The sequence below is a fragment of the Amblyomma mixtum genome, chromosome 1 (assembly GCF_055824585.1).
Source record: "Amblyomma mixtum isolate Tamu chromosome 1, ASM5582458v1, whole genome shotgun sequence".
NCBI classification, from domain to species: Eukaryota; Metazoa; Arthropoda; class Arachnida; order Ixodida; family Ixodidae; genus Amblyomma; species Amblyomma mixtum.
Window position 1 is genome coordinate 273,008,559 of NC_143012.1, and position 23,467 is coordinate 273,032,025.

Genomic DNA, 23,467 nt, shown 5'->3' on the forward strand with positions numbered 1-23,467 from the left:
CGGCTAAAATTCGATCTCTACTGCTCAGCAGCCGAACTACGTCATATCCACAGAGACGCCGCGGGGCGGTATACACCGCGATTCATTTGCTCCGATAAACACCGCAAATTCGTCCCAAGTCCCTCGAAAACTTGCAGTGTTATGTAGATTTGAAAATTTCGTTGCATTACGATTCAGTTATTTTTAGTCCCAGCTGACTTCAAACGTAAATAATCACCACCTGCCTAACCATGTTCACTGCAGGTCATAAGCCTCTTCAAAATGCCGCAGCGGTGGCTCAGCGGTTATGGCGCTCGGCTGCTGACTCAAAAAAACGCGGGTTCGATCATGGCCGCCGTGGTCAAATTTCGATGTAGGCAAAATTCTACGGGTCCCTGTACTGTGCGATGTCAGTGCACGTTAAGAACCCCAGGTGGTCGAAATTTCCGCAGCCCTTCACTACGGCGTCCCTCGCTTTGGAACGTTAAGCCCCACAAGCCAGCCATATTCCAGCCATAAGCCTCTTCAAAACCCCTCCAGTTAGCCCTGTCCTGAGCAAGCCGCGGTCACCTTATCCTTGCAGACTTCCTCATTTCATCCGCCCAACTGATATTCTGCCGCCCCTGCTACTCGCGTCTTCTCTTGGAATCCACTCCGTTACCCTTAACGACCATCGGTTTTGTCTTCGCATTACTAACCCTGGCAGTTTCTTCTTCCTGATTTCGACTACACACAGCTCGCGTTCGCTTTTTTACCCACTCACCTTTTCTCCATGGCCAATTTCAGTCCGAATTCGCAGCGTAAAAAGTCGACCTCAAATCCAAAAAATACACTCGGCGCTAACGCCCGTCACACGCCTTCTCAGTGCCTGACCGGAAAGGGTGCGCGGTACACAGAGATATCTTTCATCCTCTTATCAACAACACTGTTGCTGAGCGTTGAAATAATGCTGCAGCAGCTCCGGCTAATCTGCGCCGGTTTCGCCAGGCTAGGCACGCACGCACTTCCTTGCGTCACGCCACAGCTGCTGGTCGGCCTCGAGCTGTTTACAGCCGTAGGGGGGAGAGCGCGGGACACGTATCTTCACCCCTGTTGCACGCGAAATGAAGGGCTTCACTGTGCAACAAAAATACCGAGAGAGACAGGTTCGCAGACAATAAGGTGACTTATACAAGTGCGGGTAGCTGAAATGCGAAATAAAACAAGTAGTTGACGATGAATTCTTAACGGCCCGAGGGAAGCTAGGCCAATGAGCACCAAACGTATTTTGCTTTACACGCCCACGAGGTGTGGTCGGAGACGCATTTTCCGAGCATTTCACCCCAGAGAAGCCACGCACCAGGTCACTTAAATTTATGCCGCCACTGCTACACTTGCCTTCTCTTGAATCCACTCCGTTACCCTTAAGGACCAGCGGTTATCTTGCCTTCGCATTGTATGCCCCGCCCAAGCCCATTTCTTCCTCTTGATTTCGACTAGGATGTCAATAACCCACGTTTTTAAGAGGGAGTAATTACTCATTGACGTCCACCCAAGCGCAGCCATACGGCTACAAAGGAAAGCTATACAGCTTTCTCAGAAACTTCGCAGTTAAAGAAATATTTGTCCTGGTCCTACTCCACCTTGGGGGATTCCCCTAAACATTTGGCTAACCCACGTTTGTTCCTTCACCCACTCTGCCCTCTTCCGGTCTCTTAATGTTACACCTATCATTTTTCTTCCCACAGCTCACTGCATTGTCCTTAACTTAAGCTGAACCCTTTTCGTTAGCCTCCAGATTTATGCCCCATAGGTGAGTACCGGTAAGATACAAGTACGAGGGGGTACCCAAAAGAAACCGGACTAAACTTTTTGGCCGGCAAAGCTTCTGCGGTACCGCGTTTTGCCACTAGGAGCGCATAGAACGAACATTCCAGAGTCAGTAAGCCGATTGCCGTCGTTGAAGGAGGTCAGACTAGTTTAGGCAGAGTTTTAGAGTGACGACTGTTTTGTGTGAATGTCGTTTTTGCAATGGCTGATTTTCGTGAACAGCGTGCGCCGGTGAAATTCTGATTTTTGCTCGGAAAAAGTTGAATGGAAACTATTGAAATATTAAGAAAGACGTACAAGGACGATGCTATGGGGACAACTCAAGTGTTCCTGAATCGAATCCCGAATCAAAGCAACAATCATGCCAATGGAAAACTTCAAATTCGCCTCGCCTCAAGAAAGCTGGTCAGGTGAAACCAAACCTCAAAATAATGCTGATTTTTTTTTTTCGACGTGAGAGGAGTCGTCCATTGAGAATTTGTTCCGCAGGGTCAGACAGTTAACCAGGCTTTCTACTTGGATATTTTGAAAAGATTGGGCAACAGTGTGCGGTGGAAGCGGCCAGATTTGTGGCGGTCGGGTGACTGGTTTTTCCATCATGGCAATGCCCCTGCTCACACAGCCCTGTCTCTACGAAAATTTTGGACCAAAAATGGCATGACCCCTATTCCTCAACCCTCATACTCTCCCCGACCTTGCCCCGTGCTACTTTCTTTGCTTCCTAAAATGAAAAAATGGGTGAATGCAAAGCGTTTCGCTGATGTTGCTGGTGAAGAAAAAAACGACTGAGGCACTGTCAAGCATCACAAAAGATGAATTTAAACAATGTTTTGAGAAATGGAATGAAAGATTAGACAAGCGTATCATTGCAAGTGGGGAATACTTTGAAGGAGATTGAAGGTCTGTGCTTAAAATGTGAACAAATAAGTGCAAACAAAAATAAGTCCGGTTTCTTTTGGGTACCCCCTCGTATCATACACTTTTCTCTTGAGGGAAATTGGTATAGAGGAATCACACCAATGTTTAATATCTCTGAACATGTGACAGCCAACATCGTCTTTTGCACGTTAAAAGCGGAACTTCGGCATAATGTCTGAAGAACTTATGTATTCAGTTTTTAACGCGATAACGATAAAGGCCCCGTTCTCCACAAAAATTCTACGTCGGCGTTTTCGGCGTCAGCGTTGTGAGCGAAAAATCACGGCCGTGGCTCTGGCAGGTGGTTCCAAGAGAGCAACCTAGGAGGCAGGTGAGGCACCTATGCCACGTGACCTTCGGCGTCAGCGTTGTGAGCGAAAAATCACGGCCGTGGCTCTGGCAGGTGGTTCCAAGAGAGCAACCTAGGAGGCAGGTGAGGCACCTATGTCACGTGACCTTCGGCGTCAGCGTTGTGAGCGAAAAATCACGGCCGTGGCTCTGGCAGGTGGTTCCAAGAAAGCAACCTAGGAGGCAGGTGAGGCACCTATGCCACGTGACCTTCGGCGTCAGCGTTGTGAGCGAAAAATCACGGCCGTGGCTCTGGCAGGTGGTTCCAAGACAGCAACCTAGGAGGCAGGCAAGGCACCTATGCCACGTGACCTTCGGCGCCAGCGTTGTGAGCGAAAAATCACGGCCGTGGCTCTGGCAGGTGGTTCCAAGAGAGCAACCTAGGAGGCAGGCGAGGCACCTATGCCACGTGACCTTCGGCGTCAGCGTTGTTAGCGAAAAATCACGGCCGTGGCTCTGGCAGGTGGTTCCAAGAGAGCAACCTAGGAGGCAGGTGAGGCACCTATGTCACGTGACCTTCGGCGTCAGCGTTGTGAGCGAAAAATCACGGCCGTGGCTCTGGCAGGTGGTTCCAAGAGAGCAACCTAGGAGGCAGGCGAGGCACCTATGTCACGTGACCTTCGGCGTCAGCGTTGTGAGCGAAAAATCACGGCCGTGGCTCTGGCAGGTGGTTCCAAGAGAGCAGCAACCTAGGAGGCAGGTGAGGCACCTATGCCACGTGACCTTCGGCGTCAGCGTTGTGAGCGAAAAATCACGGCCATCGCTCTGGCAGGTGGTTCCAAGAGAGCAGCAACCTAGGAGGCAGGTGAGGCACCTATGTCACGTGACCTTCGGCGTCAGCGTTGTGAGCGAAAAATCACGGCCGTGGCTATGGCAGGTGGTTCCAAGACAGCAACCTAGGAGGCAGGCGAGGCACCTATGCCACGTGACCTTCGGCGCCAGCGTTGTGAGCGAAAAATAACGGCCGTGGCTCTGGCAGGTGGTTCCAAGAGAGCAACCTAGGAGGCAGGCGAGGCACCTATGTCACGTGACCTTCGGCGTCAGCGTTGTGAGCGAAAAATCACGGCCGTGGCTCTGGCAGGTGGTTCCAAGAGAGCAACCTAGGAGGCAGGTGAGGCACCTATGTCACGTGACCTTCGGCGTCAGCGTTGTGAGCGAAAAATCACGGCCGTGGCTCTGGCAGGTGGTTCCAAGACAGCAACCTAGGAGGCAGGCGAGGCACCTATGCCACGTGACCTTCGGCGCCAGCGTTGTGAGCGAAAAATCACGGCCGTGGCTCTGGCAGGTGGTTCCAAGAGAGCAACCTAGGAGGCAGGCGAGGCACCTATGCCACGTGACCTTCGGCGTCAGCGTTGTGAGCGAGAAATCACGGCCGTGGCTCTGGCAGGTGGTTCCAAGAGAGCAACCTAGGAGGCAGGCGAGGCACCTATGCCACGTGACCTTCGGCGTCAGCGTTGTGAGCGAAAAATCACGGCCGTGGCTCTGGCAGGTGGTTCCAAGAGAGCAACCTAGGAGGCAGGCGAGGCACCTATGCCACGTGACCTTCGGCGTCAAGCGTGGCCCGCATGGAGCGTTTTTCCGGGCGATTCGTCGGCGTCGACGGCACCGGAGCGTTTTTTTGCCGCCGGAGAGGACGTTTTTGCCAAATCGTCGGGTTCTGTCGAAACAGATAAAAACGTCGACGCCGCGCCGACGCCAGGAGAGCGCAGCGACAGAGGGCCAATGAGAGCCGGAACGGGCGTCACGTGACTCTGGGCGGAGCCACGCCGGTCGAGAGAGACGCGCTTGCGAGCTCTCTCTGGCACTGTAGCTTGACCACCAAAACTGCGTCGTGCTTCCCGGAAAGCATAGTTATTATCCGGAAACACGGGCGTTTGACACACCGAGGGTACCGAGTTCTAGTTCACTATAGTACCGAGGCTTGGGCTTCGGGTTTCTCGGCCGAAACGGCCGAGCGGCGTGTTGTCTCTCGGAGGAGTCGCTTTTAGCTGGCCGCGCCGTCCATCAGGGGCACGCGTAAACGGTAGCGCCATCTAGTGACAAGACGCCAAAGCACATAAACACTGTGTTGAAGAATTTTTTTATCCGTAATTGCTGATAACTACGATGGGTGCATTGCGAGCCTTTTTTCGTTCCAAGAAGAAAAACTGCAAATAGATGAAAATGTAGCAAGTGAATAAAAGCTAGACAACTGCTTCACCAGGTGTCGTTCTTGCGAGGTAAACACAGTTAGGCCTAAGAGCTTGAAAATCGCGAAATTATCTGAAAAACAAAGGCTAGTTATCGCTTATACCTCTACGCGTGGGCGAGCTGTGCGAAGTAAAAGCGAACCGCTACCATCTGAGCGAGCTATCACGTCGAAGAATCCAGCGGTGACATGTATTTATTCCGAAGTGGGCGAGCAGGGCGCAACCATCTTGTCAACGTCGCCCGTAGCGCGCGCCGCTCGGCTGCTGACCATGCGGGAGTGAATTCGTCGACGCCGGCGCGGGCGTTGGGCGCGCGACGCGATTTCGCGGGTAAAAAACGCTCCATGCGGGCCAGGCTTCAGCGTTGTGAGCGAAAAATCACGGCCGTGGCTCTGGCAGGTGGTTCCAAGAGAGCAACCTAGGAGGCAGGTGAGGCACCTGTCACGTGACCTTCGGCGTCAGCGTTGTGAGCGAAAAATCACGGCCGTGGCTCTGGCAGGTGGTTCCAAGAGAGCAACCTAGGAGGCAGGTGAGGCACCTATGCCACGTGACCTTCGGCGTCAGCGTTGTGAGCGAAAAATCACGGCCGTGGCTCTGGCAGGTGGTTCCAAGAGAGCAACCTAGGAGGCAGGTGAGGCACCTATGTCACGTGACCTTCGGCGTCAGCGTTGTGAGCGAAAAATCACGGCCGTGGCTCTGGCAGGTGGTTCCAAGAGAGCAGCAACCTAGGAGGCAGGTGAGGCACCTATGTCACGTGACCTTCGGCGTCAGCGTTGTGAGCGAAAAATCACGGCCGTGGCTCTGGCAGGTGGTTCCAAGAGAGCAGCAACCTAGGAGGCAGGCGAGGCACCTATGTCACGTGACCTTCGGCGTCAGCGTTGTGAGCGAAAAATCACGGCCGTGGCTCTGGCAGGTGGTTCCAAGAGAGCAACCTAGGAGGCAGGCGAGGCACCTATGTCACGTGACCTTCGGCGTCAGCGTTGTGAGCGAAAAATCACGGCCGTGGCTCTGGCAGGTGGTTCCAAGAGAGCAACCTAGGAGGCAGGCGAGGCACCTATGTCACGTGACCTTCGGCGTCAGCGTTGTGAGCGAAAAATCACGGCCGTGGCTCTGGCAGGTGGTTCCAAGAGAGCAGCAACCTAGGAGGCAGGTGAGGCACCTATGTCACGTGACCTTGCCCACCAGATAGTGAGCAAGCTGCCCACCGTGTCAGTTGGTAGTTAAACTAATGATTGGTCGCCCGGGAAGAGCAACCTGGGCCGCACAGGACCCAGAGCTGGGAGCACCTGCCATCGCAGGGCAATGGCGCCTCGCTTCACAACTGCGCCAGGAGTGGCATGAGGACTCCCAGGGATCTATGAATGTCAAGTACAGAACGACCTTCTGCATATTTGGGAATTGACCCATTACGCTATCGCGTAGTACGCTTAAGGTGGAGCTTAAGTGTCAACTCCAATTTTTTCCCTTTTACGCCTTGTGGAAAGCCTGCAGACTGAACAAAGTGTGGTAGAAGACAGTAGTTCAACAATTACTGCATTCCTGAATGCATACTACTCGTTAATAACTTAATTGCATCTTTTTTCCACAACACTACTTTATTGTTTTCATTTTTTAAAAAAGCCGTTGGCATAGATAAGTATGTACCGCAGACAAGTAGACACACCGAAAACCTACAAGTGGTCAGGAAAAAAAAAAGCTAGGATTTCACCGCACAGAGCAATGTTTTGCGACTGCAACGAAACAAACGGGGTAAAATAGACAAAACAGTCGTGAAGAAATCAGCGCCACAGGGTGAGCGAGCATCTACTCAGAAAACGGTGACTTTTCGAGCGTACTCCCTAATACGGCCAAAATTAGAATACGCACCATAATATGGGACCCCGCACAACTCACTTAATTCGTAAGAAAGGAGACGTCAAGGACTTGAAGAATTACAGACCGATCTGCTTATTGTCCGTTGCCTACAAGGTATTTACTAAGGTAATCGCTAATAGAGTCAGGACCACCTTAGACTTCAATCAAACAAAAGATCAGGCAGGCTTTCGTAAAGGATACTCGACAATAGATCATATTCACGTTATCAGTCAGGTGGCCTAGGCCTGAGTGCATTTACAAAAATTCGTACGAAGCAAACAGAATCAGAATCAGTGTGCAGCCCAGCGAGCAATGTATTCAGCTCAAGTCCACATGATAATAATGTTCCTGAATTTAGGACGCGGACGAAGGGGCGCACTCAGAAAAAGTGCCCTCTCTCAGTCTATGCCGGCCTCTGTTCTCCCTCTGCCTTGCGTTCGTCAGCTTAACAGGGAAGCTACGCCACGTTAATGTGCACATCACAGGTACTGAGAACAGTGTAGATGACTTTTAAAGCTCGCCTTTCGAAGACGCGGTGGACAATTTTTTTCTTGAACCTGACCTTCATTCACGCTGCCATGACATGCACAGAAAGAATATCTATACACAGGCAGGCACTCGGTAAAAGGCTCAACTAGTCAGCTTGACTGGCCCCTACTGTGCAAGGACGAAAAGAGCAGGCAACAGCATGAGCATAATGTCTGTATCCTCAAAAATTAACAATCCCCAATGTAGCAGTAATAAGATCCTTCATAGTGGGCGAGAGACATTCAATAGAAATACAAACGTACAAGTGTATTGCGAGGTATAACAATTGGAGATAAGCATTAACCTTCAAGTTCTAAAATCTATAAGTGATTGATCAACAGACGAGGAGGAGTGCGCAAGGGATCAGTGTTCGCAATTGGTGATTTGGTTAGCAACGTTGCTAGTGTGCACAAATCGTTGCTTACCATAATTAGTCCTTGGTTGCGAAACAATCCACCTTTCTTGTCGATGCGTTGAATATAAGAATTTCTTTGCGTGTGTGCGTGCGTTGAAGGCTTTTGTCATCATTACGCGAAAGTTTTTTTACATAAAAAACAATAGTCTCAGGTCGTATAGGTAGAAAATGTTTGACGCACGGGCACGTGAAAAAGCAAATGGATATAGTTCTCTAAAAGAGATAGTAAAAATCACCCTTATCGCACTTTTTTGTAACATATATATTTTCATTTTGTTTGTTCGTGTCGTCTTACCCTACATTACTTGGTCATAATGGAGTTGTGCTGTAAGTAATGAATTATGAACTAACATTTTCATAAGCAGGGGCATTGTAAACCTCAGCTGAGATAATGCGCCAATAACAAAGGCAATTTTTGTTGTGATGTGATTAATGTGGTTCGGTTTGGCTTATGGGGGCTTAACGTCCCAAAGCGACTCAGGCTATAAGGGACGCCGTAGTGAAGGGCTCCGGAAATTTCGACCGCCTGGGGTTCTTCAACGCTTCAGTGCACGGGCGTCTAGAATTTCGCCTCCATTTGAATTCGTCTTTCGGGTCAGCAGGCGAGCGCCATAACCTCTGAGCCTCCGCGGCGGCTGATTAACGTGGTCGTTCCTGGATAATGTGGTTGTAAAAAATACACCCAACATTTTAATCTTGCTTACTGCCTCTATTGGCGTCAAAGTGCGCATGATTGGTGGGACAAGGTGCATTTTTCCCTAAGAACATTGCTTTTGTTTCGGAGGTGTTAACTTCTAGGTTACTTTGGTTCCACCATTTTGCCGGGTTTGCCAGGGTTGTATTAGTTGCGTTTACAAGACTTTGGCGGTTACATCCTGAAAACAATACTGTTGTATCGCCTACATATATAACTAATTTCGTTTCATGCGCAATCTTTAATATATCATTAATGCAGATATTAAAAAAAACAGCCCTAAGACACTTCCTTGCGGCATTCCAGATTTTATTGGCTTAGTTGCAGAGGAAATCTCGCCGATATAAACGTATTGACGGCGGTTGCTCAAGTAAGATTTTAACGATTTAGTGCGTGTCCCCGATACCCGTAAGCCTCCAATTTTTTTAACAACCAAGCATGTGGCAGAGAGTAGAAAGCTATCGTGAAGTCAATAAATAAAACTAGCACAGGTTTTTCTTTTCTATTGCACTAAGATATATTCTTTCCGATCCATGAGCGCAAGTTCGATAGATCGGTGTGTGCGTAAGCCATATTACGCTGGGCTGAAAATGCTGTGTTTATCAGCGAATTTTGTGAGCCTGATAAACGCTACCTTTTCTAAACCCTTTCCGAGCGCCGGAAGCATGGATATCGGCCGGTAGTTTTCGAGGTTGTTCTTATCTCCTTTGTTAAAATGGGCAATGCTTTGGCAACTTGCATCCGAACTGGAAATATGGCTTGTTCGATCGCTCGGTTGAAGATAAAAGATAAAACACGAGCTATAATATGAATGACACGCTTCACGGTTCTTATCTGAATGTTTTCACGGTCGGTAACATGGCTATTATTGAGGCACACTGTACACTGCACTGATGGGCGACTTCAATGCGAAGGTCGGCAAGAAGCAGGCTGGAGACAAAGCGGTAGGTGTCTATGGCGTACGTTATAGGAATAGCAAGGGAGAGTTATTAGTAGAGTTCGCAGATAGAAATAATTTACGGATCATGAACACCTTCTTCCGAAAACGAGAAAACTGGAAGTAGACGTGGAAAAGCCCCGATGGTGAGACTAAAAATGAAATAGACTTCATACTATGCGCTCATCCTGGCATCGTAGATGACGTGGAAGTCCTCGGAAAGGCGCGTTGTAGCGACCACAGAATGGTAAGGTCTCGTATTAGCTTAGATTTGAAGAGGGAACGGAGGAATCTAGTGAAGCGGAAGCCAATTAACGAGTTAGTGGTAAGAGGGAAAGTAGAGGAATTCTGGATATCGGTGCAGAACAGATATTCCGCTCTAAAGGAGGAAGACGGCCGTAATGTTGAAACAATGAACGATAATCTCACAGGTATCGTTACGGACTGCGTCGTAGAAGTAGGCAGTAGGATGGTTCGATAGGATACCGGCAAGCTATCTCAGGAGTCAAAATATATAATTAAGAAACGACAAAGCGTTAGGGCATCTAACTATATAGACAGAAAATAACTTGCAGAGCGATCAAAGTTAATAAATAAGCGCAAGGGAGCCGACTTCAGGAAGTTTAATATGGAGAGAATCGAGCATGCTCTAAAGAACGGAGATAGCCTAAAAGCGGTTACGAGGAAATTAATCATAGGTAAAACCCAGATGTATGCGCTAAGAGACAAAGAAGGCACTGTAATTAGCAATATTGATAAGATAGTTCAAATATCCGAAGATTTCTACACAAATCTATACAATGCAATCAGAACGTAAATGATAGAGACAATAGCGCACAGCAATGGGACGCCAGTAACGAAAAAAGGAAGTAAAGAAAGCCTCAGGGGAAATCAGCTGGTGAGGATCAGGTAACAGCAGATTTGTTGAAGGACGGAGGGGAGATTGGCTAAAAAAACTAGCCACCCTGTATACGCAACGCCTTGTGGCCTCGAGCGTACCAGAAGCTTGGAAGAGCGCTAACATTATCTTAATTCATAAGAAAGGAGACGTCAAGGACAAGGTATTTACAAAGGTAATCGCTAAATGACTCAGGACAACCTTAGACTTCAATAAACAAATGATCAGGCAGGCTTTCGTAAGGGATACTCGACAACAGACCATATTCACACTTTCAATCAGGTGATCGAGAAATGCGCAGAATATAACCAACCCCTGTATATAGCCTTTATTGATTACGAGAAAGCATTTGACTCAGTGGAAACCTTAGCTGTCATGCAGGTATTGCGAAATCAGGGTGTAGAAGAGTGTTATGTGCAAATAATGGAAGATATCTACAAGAACTGCACAGCTACCATAGTCCTTCATAAAGTCAGCAATAAAATTTCAATAAGGAAGGGTGTCAGGCAGGGAGACACGATCTCGCCAATGCTGTTCACCGCCTGTTTACAGGAGGTATTCCGAGGCCTGAATTGGGAGCAGTTGGGGATGAGAGTTAATGTAGAATACCTATGTAATCTGCGATTCGCTGATGACATTTCCTTGCTAAGTCACTCAGGACATGAACTGCAAAGCATGATCAATGAATTAGACAGGCAGAGCAAAATGGTGGGGCTAAAAATTAACATGCAGAAAACCAAAGTAATGTTCAACAGTTTAGCAAGGGAGCAGCAGTTCGCAATTGGTAGCGAGATGCTGGAAGTAGTAAGGCAATATGTCTACATGAGAGGGAAATACCTAGATGGATAAGAATATGGTAGAGCGCATATGAGAGGTTCTCTGAGATCATGAATGGCAGTTGAATATCCCTCAAGAGAAAAGTATACAACAGCTGTATCTTACGGGTACTCGCCTACGGGGCAGAAATGTGGAGGCTAACCAGAAGGGTTCAGCTTAAGTTAAGGACAACGCAGCGAGCTATGGAAAGAAAAATGATAGATGTAACGTTAAGAGATCGGAGGCGAGCGGAGTGGGTGAGGGAACAAACGCGGGTTAATGACATCCTAGTCGGAATCAAGAGGAAGAAACGGGCTTGGGCAGGATATGTAGTCGATGGCAAGATAACCGCTGGTCGTTAAGGGTAACGGAGTGGATTCCAAGAGAAGGCAAGAGTAGCAGGGTGCGGCAGAAAGTTACGTGGGCGGATGAGATCAAGAAGTTTGTGGGGATAGGATGGCCGCAACTGGTAAGGAACAGGGTTAATTTAAGAGACATGTAAGAGGTATTTGCCCTGCAGAGTGCGTAGTCAGGCTGATGATGATGATGGAATACCTCTGCCATTCGTTACAGGGGACATAATTATGGTGGCGTCAGTGCGCTGATTAAGATATTCATTGGTAACAGAACGTGTACTGTTTTTAGACACAGATATGAAATAATTAAAAGCATGGGCAAGCTCAGTTTGCGTTATTGTATTGTCAAGCGGCAGCGGCGTATATAGCTGACACGCGCCGCGAGACGAGAGCGCCAACTGTTCTGGGCCCGGACCTGCCCTTGCCTGCTCCAGCCGGCACAAGATCTTCACCTACGAATAAGGCCCGTTTCATTACTACGGGAGAGCTTTAGCCCCACCAACCGGTAGGCACGGCAACAACCCCAACCGTACGGCAAATGTGGCTAGGCAAGCCTGGCAGCGGAAGCAGCGCTTTCCGTATTTACCGGACTATTGTCTATTATCTGTAACTGCTTTTGCTGGCAGAATATTATGCTTCTTTCCGTTTAGCAAACTGTTAAAGATTTTCCAAGTCCGCCCCATCTTACCATTACAAGACAAAAACAAGTTTTGGCAGTATGTTTCCACTGCCTTCCTCAATTCGCGCTGAAGATTGTTCCGAAATTTCTTAAATTGCGATAAAGTAGCCAGGTGTTTAGTTTCTATAAAACAGTTAAAAAGACTGTTTTTATCAACAATTATCTGTTATCCAAGCCTTTGGGTTCCTGTATTATCGGTTTTTCTTTTTAATAATAAAGCTCCTGTGATCAGCTGTCTGAAATGCCTTCATAAAACCATCGTAAGCGCTGTCTGCATCGTTAAGTTCATAGACATTGCTCCAGTCTTTCTCATAAATTAGCTGTACTCTCGCAATGTTGCGCACTCCAGTGAAGGCCTCAGGCGAATACAAACGACCGAAAGCACGCGGAAATGTCAAACAAGAAAGAGAAGATGAATAGTAGCATAATTGAGACTAGTTACCGTTTTTCCCAGTTGCAACAGGAGCTATTCTAGTACGACGCTGATAACGCCAAGGGCAGGCGAAATATGCCTCACGGTCTTCTTCTTTTGAGACGGACGGTCTTCACTGGCAAGAACACAAGCACGCATGCAAACGAGAGGAGGACACGCAACAGACACTGCACTCTTCGCCACGCCGCACGTGTATGGCGGCACCGCTCCACCGAAACGAAAATTTTCCCTGCGGTCAGAAGCTACTTGCGGTACTGGGAGCCGCCAGGCAGGCTAGTTGGCTGCGTGACGTCAGCGGCCAAAAACGGCGACGTAAACGAATGACGCCAAAGGAAAGATAGCTTTCGCACGCCGAACCTACTTTTTTTTTTTTGCGGCAGGATAATTTCTTCCTATTAAAAGAAAAAGTAGGCGGCGGAGGAGGCCTGGCAATAACTACCGGGAAAAATACAGCTCGGGCTCCGGCTGAAACAAAACGCAAGAAAGAAAGTAACAAGCGCACGGTAAGTGCCAAAGCAATAAGAGCTGAACACCATAGCGAAAGGGGGATTACGAAGGAAGGATAGATTGACGCTTATACGAAGCGCCTTCCTCATTTGTATTCGCGCGCTCTCTGGTCAGAGGAAAGTCCCACGCGAGGTCTTCTTGGCGCCCATCCAGGGAGAGGTATCGCGTAACCGTGGCCACCCGGAATGACGCCAGCGGGGGGTGAACGGCCGACACCGGTGAACACACAGTTGTTGTTCGCGAGGACTTCCCAGCTGCATCAGAGGCATTCTTGCAGAAGCATTCTTTGAAGCTTGCGCCCCCCACTCTCACAGCGACGTCACGAAAGACACTGGCTTGAGGCCATCAGTAAGAAAAGAGACGTGAGCAAGAAAATGATAGTTTCTCTCTTGCCATGTAGCGAGCTGCTTGGAAGCGCCCAGACAGCCCTGCACACTACTGCTTCTCTTGGCACATTTGCGCGACAGCGAAAGGGCCCCGTTCTGTTTAGCTAAGGTTAAGCCTGGATATCTCGAAGCGAAAAGCTGCGGTGATCCGCGATAAACACGGGCTCGCGGCGAACGTCAAACGATGACGCATAGCGCGCGGCAGTGTGCGCCTGTTCTATGGGCAAGCGCGCCTTACATACCCCTCTTTTCAAATGCGCACTGCGCGCGGCTGCGGCGAAAGGTCAAACGGTGGCGAGGAGGAGAAGCGGCGGTGCACATGCGCAGTAGCCTGCGCCGTGCGTGACGTCACTCGTGGCCCGACATACGCCGGCTCACGCGAAGCGCGCTGTTGACTAGCGTAGTTAAGCTTTTCGCTTCAAAAGCTGGCGCCGGTCATGGAACTCCATGGAGTTGCCGCAGTGGTCGAATTAGTAGACGGCAACAGCGGCGCATCGGATCTTCAGCGATCGGAGCAACTGCGGCCAACGGCATTGTCTCAAGCTGCTACGGTAGCAGCAGATAGGAATCGAACCCCTGACCGTCGGGTTGCTAGTCAGACAACGGCACCGCTGCGCCACGCACGCACGGATTGGTTAGAGCGGGGCTTTATATGCATGTCGTGTGCTCTTTAGCAATGATCGTGACTGCGAAAGAGGAAATCATGGCTACATGGGAAAGAGGAACTCATACCCTTAATGGCGGAGCTCAAGTGTCTCTCACATTTTTTCCTTTCACCTTTAGCGAGTTTACCTTGGCTTCCCAGTGTCAAAGACGCCACGAAGTCCTTGAGCTTAGCTTTTCCGCACGACTCTGCGGGCCGCCTTCGCTGTTACTGGATCGTATGCAGACTGGGCACGCGCGGCAATTTACGGACCCTTGTACAGTCAGCAGGGCTCTCCATTCTGCTTAAGAAAAAAGATTACTCGTTTTCCCGCATCCTAAGGAATGTGCTAGTGCATTGTTTTCGGAGCCATTGCAACTGTTCTACGCGATTCCATGCCGCCTGCGTGCGGGACCAGACTGCCGGCAGCAGAGGCCATGACCAGCACCGTGAATCACTTCAAGGGCAACTTGGACAAACTGTGTTCTTCGAAATCAGTATGCCAACAAATGCCAGCTGGGAAGGAGGCGGAAGACCAGTGAGCGGTGCGATCGATAGCACTGTCAAATTTTTGCCACAAAAACAGCAAAATATAACACCGGGATAGTGAGAATTATGCTGGATGGGGTATGATGTACTATGTTATGAAGTGTTAATAAATAAATGAATGGGAAATCCTGAAAACACAGATACTGCACAATATGCACCTGCAGAGCAACAAATTTCTCACTTTTAAAAATGTATATTTAGCGGCCTGTATACCAGAAAATACGGTACATTTATGACCGCCCCTCCGTGGCGGCTCAGCGGTTACGGCACTCGGCTGCTGACTCGGGTTCGATCCCGGCCGCGGCGGCCGAATTTCGATGGACGCGAAATTCTAGACGCTCGTGTGCTGTGTGATGTCAGTGTACGTTAAAGAACCCCAGGTGGTCGAAATTTCCGGAGCCCCTCACTACGGCGTCCCTCATAGCCTAAGTCACTTTGGGACGTTAAGCCCCAATAAACAAACGAACAATATTTATGACCGTGCATGCGCGTGCTTGTGAGCGCACTGCAAATATGTGACTCTGCCCCTCGTTCCAGCGCAACCCCGTGTGCACTACACAATAACGCATGCACAGACACTTTCCTTTTATCTGCAGTGCGCGGTACTCTGTAAAATGAAAAAAAAAGAAACGCCTTCAGCAATCATTTCGTCTTTGTGCTGCTTTCTATAGCGAAAACCGCAACAACAGTTAGCAGTGTTATACGTTGGTGGACTACTTGTGTGCCTGTTTTATATCCTTTCACATACCACACGTATCATCATCATCATCAGCAGCAGCAGCAGCTTGACTACGATGATGATGATGATGATATAGCCCATTACAAAGGGATCACACGCATTAACACCGTCAGTCGGAATAGCGACACAATGGGAAACAAGTGCCGCCCGGAACGGAAAGGTGCAAAACAGAGCGGCCGTCCTATCCTCCGTCGCTGATGCCTGCGGGGCGTGCGATCGTCCTCGAACAGGGAGGTCGAGGAAGGATGGAGCCCTCGAGCGGGGGCCGCTCGCCGCTGCTAACCGGGAAACGATTGCCATAAATGCTAATGTAGCGAGAGAGCGCGTACGCATGCGAGCAAAATTGGCTCCACACCACGCATGTGGGAACGCGGAAAGGCAGCAGCAACGAGAGCAATGTTTACGAAAGAGCGGAAAAGATGCAGACGCTGTGATGCGCGGGTTTCTCAGCACCTGCTTCTTGGAAGGTCACTCGCCGGAGAGATCTCTAGCGGCTCCATACTGCAAACTGCAGCCAGCCGTTACATTTCCTGCCTTTTCCTCACATTAAACCCACACCCAGCAACTATGTTGAAAAAGGTCCCTCTTCCCCTCCACTTCTAATTTTATGCATGCAACACTGTCAGCCTTAGATGGTATTCGACGTTATGTCGCTACCCTCGTCAAAGGTGTCAGACAGGCAGACACGATCTTTCCAATGCTATTCACCGCCTGTTTACAGGAGTTATTCAGATACCTTGATTGGGAACAGTTTGGAATAAGAGTTGATAGAGAGTAGATTAGCAATTTGCGACTCGCTGATGACATTGCCTTGCTAAATCACTCGGGGAAAGAATTGCAAAGCATGATGGATGAATGAATGAGACAGGCCATGCATAACGGTGGGTTTAAAAATTAATGTACAGAAAACTAAAGTAATGTTCAACAGTCTCGAAAAGGAACAGACGATTATGATTGGTAGCGAGGCGCTGGAAGTGGTAAGGTAATACGTCTACTTTGGGCAGATCCAGACCACGAGAGTGAAATAACTAGAAGATAAGAAAAGGTCGATGACACCCTAAGATCATGAATGGCAGTTTACCAACATCCCTCAATATCCCCGTGATTATATAAACAGGAGTATTCCGGAAACAATTTTTCTGCTTCCAACCAATGAATTAGGAGTAACATGCTTATTTTCTGGACTGAGCAATAGTGGTAGCCTAGACGCGGATAACCTGCAGATGAAACCAATTAAGTACGGCCTGGATATTACTGCTCCAGTGCTGACATATTTGTATACCCTATGCCTCAATGCCGGAGTTTTTCCACACAAAATGAAACCAGTAAAGCCTGGCAACAAACAAAGCTATAGTGAAGCTGACTGCCTGTCCCGTGCTCCTATCCCGTACACCCCTGCTGACTTAGAAGGAAGAAGATCCCGTTTTTCTTGGTGCTTTAACCACGTCCGTCCTTGCTCAACAACAGAGAGACGACGCCGAGCTGTGAACCCACAAAGACTATACCTCGAAGGCCGCGTCTCGTCGCCGCCCCGCCTCTTCACGCGCGAGCTGTCGTCGTTCTGCCTGCGGGGTGGCATCCTGTACAAGAGAAACTACGGCCCCACGTACACTCTGTACCTGCTCGTGGTTCCAACGGTGCTTCGAGACGAAGTTCTGCACGCACGCATGCCACGATGAACTTTCATCCATCCACCTTGGCTTTTTCTCGCAGGTTGGCGCGGATACGTCAGAAGCATTACTGGCCCAGGCTTGCTCCAGTTGTACAGCGCTATGTTAAGACTTGCCGCGAGTGCCAACGTCGGAAGACACTACTTGTCAAGCCGGCCGGCCTACTAAAGCCCATTGATCCACCTCGAACCCCTTTCCACCCGGTAGGCATGGACTTGCTGGGACCATTTCCGACATGCTCATTGGGCAGTCGGTATACGTTATAGTCGCCACCGACTACTTCACCTGGAATTGTGAGACGGAAGCCCTTCCCTGTGGCACCGCTGCTGAAATTGCTAACTTTTTCCTTTTTTGCATAGTCCTCCGTCACGGTGCCCCTGCAGTCGTTTTAACTGATAGAGGTACGGCATTTACATCAGCCCTTACTCAGGAACTCAGGAAGTTATGTGACTCAGCAGCACCAGTCACCGCCGAACCACTGCATACCATCCTCAAACAAATGGACTTACTGAGCGGCTCAATAAGAACATTGCCGAGATGATTTCTATGTACGTCGATGCTGACCATAAGAACTGGGACCAGACCCATCTTGCCTTCCATCCACTCTTCAAGAGACGAAACGCTCCATGCCGTTCCTTTTGGTGCACGGTCGCTAAGCCACGACTATGCTCGACGTCATGTTACTGCCAGATGTTGCCCATCCCTCCGTCGCTGGCGCTGCACAGTTTGCTCGGCACGCAGAAGCCGCCCGCTAGACAGCGAGCCCGTGCCCAGCAAGAAATAGATGCTCAACGCTACGTCCTTCACCATCGGGCGGTGCTTTACCAACCTGGCGATCAAGTTTGCGTGTGGACCCCAATCTGTCTGCGGGGTCGCTCCGACAAGCTTCTGCGCCGCTACTTCGGCCCCTGTGAGGTACTGCGCAAACTAAGTGATGTTAGCTACGAAGTATGTTCGCTCCACCAGGCGGCAGGCAGCATCCGAAATCGTCCACGCTGCCAGGATGAAGCCCTACCACGCCCGCTAGGACTTTCGGCCAACGTCGGCACCGCAGACTCTGTTTCGGCCCCCCGTGATTCCGCACCTCCTTGCCTATCCCTGCGGCATCGGGTCGATGCCCTTTCAAAGAGGAGGAGCAATATGCTACCCTGTTTGGTAGCCATTTACTGGCGCCGCCGTGCGGTGCGACAGCACGCCGGCTCTCGGTGACAATACTTATATGAAAATTGCATTTTGCTACTGCTGATGACACCCAATAAACGAGTGCCATATCTGGAGAGTTTTTGAAATGATCGAAATCCAGAAACCGAAACTACGTCTACCAAATTCGGAAACCAAAACTAAGCCAAATTAGAGTGCAATGAAAAGCGTATCCACACATTTTTCCTTTGGAAAAGCTTATCACGAAATTTGCTCCTTAACGCCTAGAAAAACTGCACGCAAATCCTATTTCAAATAAAAAAAAAGAGCCAGATCGTGCTGATGTACCGATTGGAATGGGGCAAATCGACTCAAGAGAGCCTTCTTTGTCTGCTTAAGCCTCATAGGTCGAACTGTTTCTGGCGTGGTTTCATTTACTCCTTCTCAGGTGGTGTTTTACGGTCGATCGCGTAGCATGTGAAGAGATCGGCAAAGGATCTCAACCCGAAAGACGACAATAAAGAGATCATTAGCCCCGTCGCCAAGGAAGCGACGCTGCTAACTTAATATCGAAGCGTTTAGTTGGGCTAGTGGTATTGGCTTCATATAATAAAGAAATTACAGAGGTAGCGGGATATGGCATGACTAGCGGTTGTCGTATCGTTCTGCGCCAAGTCTGCGTCAACCGTTTCGCTGCTAATCATGAATTTAGGACGCTACAGGGAAGTAGGATAAATACTAGATCTCACACATTCTAGCTAGTTTACTCTTCCACCGCAGAAGGGGGAACACGGCAAAGAAAGGCTGCCTCATTTTCCTGATTGCGCACAGTGAACGCTGTAATCGTTCTTCGCCTGAAAGCACAGCATATTCATTTTTAAGCATCAATTTCATAAATACAGCTTGAATTACTAGTGTGGAAAACAATTTTTTTTTTGAAGAAGCTGGGTATAACCTCAAGTTGCACATAGAAAAAAAAAACAAATCCAGAAACTTACATGCCGATATTGACCAAATTATATGGTACAGTGTAGACCTGCTCGAACTCACATGAAAAGCATATCAGACAACAGATTGGAAAGCACTACGCTTTTTTGCGGATAAAAAACCTTCGCGTTTTTCTTAGTACCCGATTTGGCCCATTGCAATGCATAAGAAAAAAAAGCCCTCCTCAAGTAGGTGAGACGGGGCCTGAGCTCCGTACGCATCATGGCCTCGGAGGAATGGAATCAAGGCACGCTTCGCTTCGCAGGGCCTGAGCCCTGCCGTTCTCCAGATCTTGGAGGCCATGTATGGGCATTACGAACGCTTCCGACCCGCGCGGAACGATCGCGGCAGCATGCCATACGGCATAGGAGTGGACCCTGATTTTCAAACTGTCCAACGAAACTTCGTCGACCCTTATTTGAAATGAGTGATACATATTCTGGAACGTCGAAAACGTGAGGACATACTAGATTCGTTTCGAATGATTTCGAACATACACTGCAGCTATTTGATTAGTTAAACGAATCGAATAGCAGGACATTCGATTCGCTATAATTCGATTCGACATTCGATTCGCTTTGTACAATTCAGCGATTTGCCACGTCGATACACGACACAGTTTCTGTTAGAAAAAGCGACGCTTCTAACAAAGTTCAATATTTGTTAATAACGCGGCCGGGTTAAATACGCGCAAAGGATGCGAGAGGGAACAGAGAGGAGGAAGAGAGAGAAACTTTGAGGAGGCGAAAACAAACATCAGAAGTAAAAGACATGGAACACTTCTGCCGCTCAGTCGTCCAAAGGCCTCTGCAGTCGCTCAGTACTTAGGCTGCTCACCCGAAAGACGCGGGTTCGATCCTGGCCGTGACATTGCGACGGAGGCAAAATGTCCGTGCACAACGATGCACGACCTCAGGTGGTCGCAATTATTCGGAACCCCCACTAGGTACGGTGTCCCTCGTAGCCGTAGGGACGTTACACCCCACAAAACGAAACCACCATCCGAATCATTCACGTGCTCCGACAGCGTCAAGGAAAGGTCACGCGTGCATCCCCGGGTCACCAAGCCGAGATACTGCGCCAATGCGCCTTCAATAATACACTTCCATCACGCTTATTAGGCGATCGCGTGTCTTTTATGTCCCTCGCGGCTAGGCCAGATAGGAATCCCTTTATCGAGTGTTCACGAGATATCCCCTGGCGCTTCCTGCGACGTTATCCTGCTATGATGAGTTAAAAACGTTCCTTATCTGGCTGCTGTTGTCGTGTCCTCAGTTGCCACACTGCTACTGTTGCCACCAAACACTAATCGCTGCTTGAACTTGAAACTGATCTTGCGTAAACGATAAGAGCTTACCGTAGCTCTAACTTCCGCGACATCGCTTCCTCGTGTTTCGGGCTTCCTTCGCGCTGAAGGGCCTTTGCTCTGGGCACAAGCGGTTTCAAGAAATATGCATGTGACTACGCGGCACGTGCGTCGAAGAGAGGGCAGATAAACAGCGAAGCCCAAAAGTAGCGGACGGCACGTGTTCGCAAGGAGAAAAACAACCCCATCGCAGCAGTTCCGAAGAGCGCATACCTGCGGAAAAAGTCGTCAGTTTACCTCCCCATACGCGCGGACGGGCCCGCATGACCGGGGTCGAAGCACGTAGCGCTGTGACTAAGCGCGGAAAACTCTCTGAAAACAGCCAACACGCGTATCCGCCGACCAATTACGAGACCCGCTGCTGGCAGGAGGACACGGAGCCGTTGAAGGAAAGCGAATTTTCATTTCGGCTTAATGTTGGGCTCTTTGGGCTCTTTTTTGGGTACTCTTCCTGTTGTTTTTTTTTGTTTTTTTGATGGATCGTTACCAACTAGCCTAACTTTCTGCTTTACTCAACACCATTGATCATGGGCATTTACGCTTAGCGACCAAACAACGGCCCATAGTCACGCGATTGAAATCCAGCCGCATTTCGATGAAGGCGCTGTCGGTGCCCGTCAGTTTCAGGAGGAGAAAAAATAATAGCAGATACAATCAAAAATTTGGCGGCCTCTCTCAGAAACCATATTTCCCACGAGCGGCAGCGACGATGGTGAAGAGCCGCCCACCTTATCCGTTTCGTTTTCGCTTTCTAGCTTGGTAAAAAAGAAAAACTTTTCAGCGCAACGTTTTTGTCTTTTACCACCCCCGCTGCTCCGTGCCTCTTGCCATGCTCTCTGTTGTGCTGTTACGCGAATTTTTTTTTCCCCTCTTTTAGACGTTGCATAATATATACTAATGTCCATTACGCCAGCTGCTCGAAATGCGTGCTCGAACGTGTCTGCAGACTCGTTAGCGATAAAGATAACTTGATGTTCGTTACGCTGGAATGACGGTGGTAGTCATGTTGCCCGTTCCTGAATTGCTTCGAGGGAATGAATTAAACAGGCCTGATGTGGTGACCAGATAGCAGAGCATATTCTAGTTGAGGACGACGAGCGAAGTTTTCTGTTGGTGCCGATCCGAGCGACGAGGCAAGCGGCACGGCAAAAATTCTTCGCTTGCCGCCGTCGCCTTCGCGCAAATTTTCGCGTACACGGAGCTCAGCCTTAACGCGTAATTGTTCCCTGATCCACTCTGCTCTCCTCCTGTCTCAACAAGGTTCAGCCCCGTAGCTGAGCACTGATACGCCGCCAAAAAATAAGAAACAGTAACGAACGATTAAGCGTGGTTAGGTCGAATTCGAATTAGGCACGCTCACACTTTTCGGCTTCGGTCCCTGCGGCCCAGGTTGCTCTTCGTGAGTGGCCAATCATTAATTTCATCATCATCATCATCATTTATTCACCCTTAAGGGCCCTTGGCTTAGGGCATTACATAAGGGGGGGGGGAGGGGGGGACGGTCGTTTCATAATACAGTGGTCGGTAAAATCAACAAGAAATACAAAGTACAGGGTTCATGCTCAACATTAACATTATCAACATTATCAAAAGTATTAACATAAGAAAGACACAGCAGCTCAAGATAAGAACAAAGATAAGAAAAAAACACACATGCACACACTCAAAAACACGACAAAATAACTCAGCCCTTGAAATGTGATGATGCTAATAACTGCCTGAATTTATTGGCTTCTGTTTCAATAACTATGAAATCGGGTAAGTCATTCCACAGTGTAATGGAGCTAGGTAAAAAAGATTTATTAAATGAGTTTGTGGAGCCGTGTATGCGCTGCAGACTTAAAGAGTTAAAAAGTCGTCGTGAGGTGCGAAGCGGCCGTGGTGAGCAGCAGGTCACGTGACCGCACGGTCACGTGACCTGGGTGGCTCACCTGCCTCCTATAGGTTGCTCTCTGCCAGAACCACGCCCGTGATTTTTCGCTCACGCAAGCAACGTTGACGCCGGCAACGTTAACGCCGAAAACGCCCACACCGGATTTTCTGGAGACCGGAGACTTCAACGCTGTCGCGATGAAAAAAAGTAAGTTGTCGGAGGTTCATCGTAGCGGTTCGTGTTGACGCACAAACGGTGGCCGAAACCGTTCCGGGGTTCTACAGTCCGTCCCGCGGGGCGACATGGTTGGTCTTTCGCCGGGCGATTCACTCCGCGCGCGAGAGGACGGCGGCCCGGAAGCTGGGCTGGAGTGGCGGACGAGCGAGAGGGCCGTGACCGAATATAAACCGCGTGCGCCCTACTTCCGCGCTTGCTTCGGGAGCAAAAGCAGAGAAAACGCGAGCTCGGGACACACACTTCCTCTTCGTCAGTTTGGCGGTGGCCGACGTCTGCGTGCAGAGCCTGGCTGGTCACACACGTGCCGACCGGCACACGCCTCTTTCTGGAGCAGCACGGGAGCGACTCGGTTCACTTGGCGGCCCAGACGGTTTGCCCGGAATGACTGATCAGCGTAGAAACGTCGCGGGTCCCAACGGTGCGCTTCTGTTTCCGGCTGAACTGGTGCCTTGTTACGTTCATTTACGTCTCTGTCTGCATATCGGAAGACTGATTTTGAGGGTGAGAAGACGCAGCG

At 49.4% G+C, this 23,467-nt stretch overlaps 1 protein-coding gene across 3 annotated transcripts in view; it reads right to left on the reverse strand.

Moving 5' to 3' along the window:
* The window catches only part of LOC149371709 (uncharacterized), a 59,185-nt gene that overhangs the window by 20,827 nt on the left and 14,891 nt on the right, over positions 1–23,467 (reverse strand). The window contains exon 1 of one of the 3 annotated variants that reach the window (XM_089565976.1): positions 12,863–13,164. The exons of 1 other annotated variant lie outside the window; for it this stretch is intronic. The gene's annotated coding sequence lies outside the window, so the exon portion shown is untranslated. Of the gene's footprint in view, positions 1–742; positions 1,316–12,862; positions 13,165–23,467 lie in introns of those variants that run through there. One more of the 3 variants, XM_089565977.1, reaches the window with a different exon arrangement.